The sequence below is a fragment of the Corvus kubaryi genome, unplaced genomic scaffold (assembly GCF_017639235.1).
Source record: "Corvus kubaryi isolate FWS band 111438036 unplaced genomic scaffold, C.kubaryi_AGA036_p1.0 37385, whole genome shotgun sequence".
In the NCBI taxonomy this organism is placed as follows: domain Eukaryota; kingdom Metazoa; phylum Chordata; class Aves; order Passeriformes; family Corvidae; genus Corvus; species Corvus kubaryi.
The window spans coordinates 1,908,990-1,915,306 of NW_024581127.1; positions in this window are offsets into that span (position 1 = coordinate 1,908,990).

Sequence of the window (6,317 nt, forward strand, 5' to 3'; positions counted from 1 at the left end):
AAAGGAGGACACTTGCCTTCACAAAAGGGACACAGCTGTGCAAACTTCAGCATAGTCTGTGTTTAGTTGCTCACAGTTTTGGACCTGATAGTTTCCATGAGGAGCAATATTTTTCAAGGCAATTTGAACACTTCCTTATTCCAGGATCTGACAAATGCTAAAAAGCCCTCTGCCCTCTAATCTCTTTTATGATGCACCATAATAGACTAACAGATGTTTGGGGTGAAGTTAGAGATGAATGAGATTATGGAGCCAGTTGTATGCAATAGTCAGGTCAGCCATTTACAGCAATCACTTTTGTCCCTAGAAATCATCAGGTCAGCACCAAAACCCCTTTAGTAGTTCTGCCACAGAGCCCACAGCAGAAGGAAAACTCCCAAGTCATCTCCTCAGCATGTAGTTGTGCTCCCAGCTGGAGGGCTGTTAGTTTATTTCAGAGAGAAAGTAACACATGCATGAGGCCTGCAACATCCGTCTGAGACACAGGACACAACAGCTACCTTACGGAGAAACACGTCGCGTGGTCAAGGAGATCTTGCCTCGCGCTTGTTACATAGAGGGCACGTTGTACAAAACCACCACTGACACACACACTTCCCCTGTGGCTCAACACCTGCTCCCAAACGACAGTGTAGAGGTGTCCTGCTGGGGCACTGAGCCAGGGGACACCTGGCTTTACCCTCTCCCAGCCAGCAACCCTACCACAAACCACCATCACCCACTGCAAAAGTAACTGCTTTATTTCCTTTCATTTCCCATGAGAAAATAGCCCAAAGCCCATCTAATCAGGGCAAATGCACACAACTATTATCCAGGTTCCTGCATCTTGATAACCAGCATAGGCATGGAGACCTGTCAGATGTCACACACTGGGAAATGAAAGGACTTCCATCACATGATGGTAACAGTACTACGCGAACTCATTCTATCACTGTTCCATAAATATCCAGGATAGCTGGGCACCTTAGGCTGCGCACAGCTGAGTAAGAGGGTGCCTGTCACCACCAACACAGACTGGTTGTGCACTGTGACCCATGGGCAGCACTGCACCTCAGGACACTGGAGTTGCTCATGTACCACATGCTGCAGGGCAGGGACAGCAAGCCAAGAACAGCCCTCATGTCTGCACCCTTGTGAACAGCCAGCTCTGAGTGTCTATGTTCTATTTAGGTGGCACAAACCTCAGCTAGTTCTCAGTGCGTGGTCCATGCATGAAATTCCTCATGGAAAACATTTCACACAGTGCAGTGTGATAAGAAAAATATTTCCACAAATGCTTCAACATCTTCCAGTGCTATAAGGCATCCAGGTGTGGATTTAAACAACTTTAAAAAGTAAAAACTAAATATTTCTGTGTTTCCCCCTGCACAGGCTGCAGGCCAGGTCTGTCAGAGCACCTGTGTGCCCCTGAGCACTGCTGGGACAGACTGAAGAGCAGAGTCAGGGCAGTGCCTGCATCCCTCACCTCCCCAGTTCATTTCAAACCTTTACCAGATTTTCAGAACCAACCTCCTCCTTTCTCACTCAAACCCAAAGAGAGTTTTTAGCATACTGCATACCTCATACACTGCTGGGTATGAGGTCACAGCAAGGCATCCAGAGTAGGGAACAAGTCTGGCAGCTAACCCAGCAAATGAAGGTCACTGCTATAAAGCTATTGAGGTGTCTGAAGGTCTTTCTTCCCTCCAAGATCTATGTTCCACCTGCTTTGCAGCTGTCATATTGCTTAAGTAAATCAGTAGCCAATAGCTTCATTCATGTTCCATAAAGAGCCAGAAAGATTTTCTTCTGGGGTTATGCACAGAAGAAAAACTGTGGTTCGTAAGCATCATGCTACAATGTAGTCACTTCTATCCTGCCATCACACACTTTTGTGAGACAAAAAATTTTGTGAGACAAAAAAAACAAACTCTGCCTGAAAATATTCTCTCCACAGTCATTAGACATACAAACATCTCCCAAATGACCTCTCAGATTTTAAATTTAAAATTAAATAAAATTTTAAAAATTCAATTAAAAAAATAAAAATAAAGCCTAATGGGGAAAAAGTTACCAGGGTATAATGGCAAGTGCTTTGGTCCAGCCACTACCTGAACTTTACAGCTGCATGCATGTGGGTTCAACTCCAAACTTCATGACATCTAATGTCAGCAATCAGTAGACACACAGACGTGCTGGCACTCTAGGTGGTCCTGCTCACTTAGCTCTACATATTTCAACTAAATCAGCATTATCTTTTTCTCCCATCCTGCCATAGTCAGACCTTGTACAATCATGGTGAATTTTTTCAACATTTTTAATTATTTGCATTTTTGACTGTTTAAGCAGAGCTGGCTCCAAGCACCTTTGCAGAACATGCCTTTGCTGTGAATGCAAGCAGTCTCTAGCAATAGAGTTTAAAGGACATAGAAGGATGAGGTAGACAAGGATTGCTGCTGACAGCCAGACCCAGTGCTTTTCCACCTGCAGAGCTGAGCTGCTATGGGGCAGGGAGGCAGGCTGGAACTGGGGTGCTCACACCTCCCTTGTCACAGAGCCTGGCACTGAACCACGGGAAGATGAACAGGATTAGAGGCTGCAGGTGCTCCTTCCCTGAAATTGCTCTTACAACCACTAATTCTCTTCAGGGCAATATTTCTCTTACCTTGCTGTTACCTGCTCATTTAAAGCTGGAAAGAAGAGGAATGTGCATGCTTACTCCTGCCTCCCCCAAGGGCAAGGAACAAAATGCTAACCCGTACAGGGCCAGGCTGGGTTATAAACACAGATGCTGATGACTCCTGGGCAAATACTTACCAGCAGGAAACTTTACAGAATCACAGAATACACTGAGTTGAAAGGGCTCCACAAGGATCATTGAGTCCAACTTTCAGCCCTGCACAGGACCATCCATAAAACTGCTGACAGTGTCTGCTATGAGCTGAACTGAGGCTCTGGACCTAAAAGCTCTAATGAACATGATTTCCAGAGGATTCAAATTCTGCAGCTATTTACAGACACATGGTTGAGGGCCGTTCACTGTAAGCATGAGATGGGAGGACCTCAGGTAAAGGGAAATTCCACTTGACATGTTGTTTGTACCCATCTTTGCTCCTGAGCCGTTGCTGTGGGAGGGAGCCAGATGCCACACGTTGTTCACCAAAGTCCTCAGGAGCTCTGCAAGGAGAGAGGCATCTGCTTCCAGCCAGCCCTGGCTCTCCTCTCTGGGGCCAGGACCAATGGAGTCCCTTTGCCTACTCAGACTTTTGCTGCCTCCACTGCAGCCTGAAAAGGGCGACCTCGGGTGACCCAGGCCATGTTTGCCATTTTTCTCCAGCCAGACAGACAAAAGCAATGGAAGATTTAATATGTTTTGCACATTTGCCCAATGCAATTAGCAACAGGCTCTTAGCCGAGGGGCTGCATTGTCACACTCAGCTGGAGCCAGCTAAGCTGATTTGTCCGTGTTCGCAAAACTCCCCTTTCACAGGCCAATGACTACAGTCAAAGGACAAACCGATGAGGTCCCATGTTGGCCCCAGCTGCCAAAAGGTCCACCCCCTCCACCTGGCCCTACAGGGAGACTGGAAATTTCTTGGTCACTGTTGGGCAACCAGGTCCACGCTGCAGGAGCTTTCAGGCTCTCTCATTCTCCTGTTCTGCACTGGAAGTCTTCTGCCCCAGATTGGCTGGCCAAGTGGATAAAACACCCGTGCCAGCACTGTGGGCCAGTATTTGCAAACTACACGATGTACAAACACAAGCATAACCACCACTTATTGTTGGCCCAGGGGAAAATGCTTGCACTCTGCAGCACTCACCACAAGGCACAAAAGGAGCATCAGCTCAGCAAACACAGGATGCTCCACACCCACCCAGTCACTGAAAGTTTGCTAAAGGAGATGCCGTATTAACAATAATAACAACAACAACAAAAAAAAAAAAAAAGAAAAAGAAAAGAAAAAAAGAAAAGGGGGGGGGGGGGGGGGGGGGAGGCAGGGGAAAGAAAAGAAAAAGCTAAGAAAAAGCTCTCCTCTTCCCGCCAAAAATTATGCAGCAGCAGGTCCACAGAGTGTCTGCCAGATGACCCGCTTGTCACACTCATAATTGCTTCCCATCTGGTGTCTGGAGCACACAAAGCCTGGCCGTTTGCCAGCGCAGGACGACGCACAAACTGGCCTACTTCTGGTGACACGGGCCCTCCAGACACCGCTGATCTCCTGTTTCCGTATGGCTGAGGAGAACGTGGCATTCATTTGTAAATTGCCGGCGGCTGATTTATCCGGCTATTCGGCCCCGCTCAGCCCAGCTCGCGCTTCCCCTTCGCTGAGCAGTGCAGCCCCAGCCTCGGCGCCGGGGCGAGTCCTCTCGGACACCGAGTTGCCACAAGCACACACTTGCCAGCGTGAGAGGTACGCAACAAGGACGCTGTCCGCCCGCACACCGCTCAGCTTTGAGATGAGCGCAAGCCGACTCATCCCTACGCGTACATGGAAGCACATCCTCAGCTGCTCCGATGTACAAAGCTGATTCCTTTTCCAAACTCTTTCCACCTAACGTGTATGCATAGCTCGTGCTGTTGTCGTGGTTTGAAGCTGGCCACAGTTGTTCAGACAGTTCCTACAAAGACGTCTGAGATACTTTGCATCACTGCTTAGGAGAAGTCCTTCAATAAGCACTTTTCCCCGAGTTTTCTTTGTCTGCTCTACCAGTATGTCCTATTGATAATTTTTGAATTATTTTTTATTTAATGCCTACTGGTGTAAGAACTTGATGCCCTCAGAAAGCTGAGCAAATATTCCTCGATCTATGTGACAGACCATTTCAAAGCAGAGTGCACAACACTTTAAGGGGTGCTCTGAAACTCTGATGGTTGTGCAACCACCAAACATCACTTTTACAAGGAGTAACTATGACCAAGTAACTGGCCAACGGTGGGCAAGGAAGTAAATGCTAACTAAGCAGAATTCTCTCTCCCCAAAAGAGAAAAGCACCCCTTCCCCTCAGACCATGACACGGGACAGTCACACATGTCCATCACTGCCAGCCAATACACAGCCCATTTCCATCTTGCTTGCACTAAGGCCATTAACATCCATTCTCTCATAATCAGGGGGTGTGATGACACAGGAAATCAGAAGTCAGGTAAATAATCCAGAGGACTCTAAAAATAAATCCAAATTAGAACCCAAAATTTCTGTAAAACATAGTAGCAGGTAGACAGAACTCCCATTGCAATAGCAACTGCATCACTGAGGTGATTACAGCCCAACAGTGGGCACTGTCAGAGGGCTCCTTTCAGTTCTGTACCTCATAAAAAACACACACAGCAATGAAGCAGAAGAGAAAATGAAATTAAAGAAGAAAACCACACCACCAACACAAGCTGGAACTGAAGAATGCCATATTCCACATCTCTTACTCCAGATGCAGAGAAGCTGCACGACTGCGGTTTCTTCATTAAGGTGACACAGTGGGTATGAGCATTTGGATTTTTACTTCATACAAAAATGTAAGATTGTGTATAAATGTCCAAAGCTTACCTGTTCTTCCAACACATCATGCTAGCAGAACTACAAGGATCCCATTGTTCCCTTCAGCTGCAGGGCAAGAATCCAACCCACTCGAGGGATCAGCTGGCTGTCTCCAGGGGAAGCCACACAGATCAGTATGCTGCAGCTTCAAGAGGGACCAATCTTTTGGCTCTGCTGGCACAGAAACAGTAATCCACAGCTTCCTCATGAAAGTAAGCATTTAAGCCCATAAAGCTTCAGCTTATCCAATGTCAAGGAAACTTATGAAAAAAAATTAAATGAAGTCTAGCGTTAGAAGACATCAGTGTATATTTTCTGCCTAGGTAATGAACCATATCAGAGTATTCATCACAAAACCAAATGCAAGAATCAACTTCAGTTTCAAAATTTTTGTTGTTGGCATTGTGTCTTGGTCATAGGTATGGTGCAACCTTGGTCCATTAATATTCAGTGTTAAAACCCTTATTTCACAATGCTTGATTCACTCAAGGCATTCGATCAGTTTTAGTTTGGTGCAAATCTAGTAGCATTATTCTCATGTAAAATCTGAGTAACAGCAGTAGGAACTGGGATTATTCTCACCGATCAATTCCTTAAAGACCACTTCTTCCAAGTAAAAGGCAGACCCATAAGAAAAGCTTCCAGTTTTCATATAATAAAACTTAGGATTGTAGATCCTGCCAAACCTGCCTTGCTGGCTGTCCATCTGCTCTACTTTGTTTCACTGAGGAAAGTCAATACAGAAAAATTAATTTCCTGCATCATTGGACTTTGCTTTCCTTTACCTACACTTCACCCCCGTTT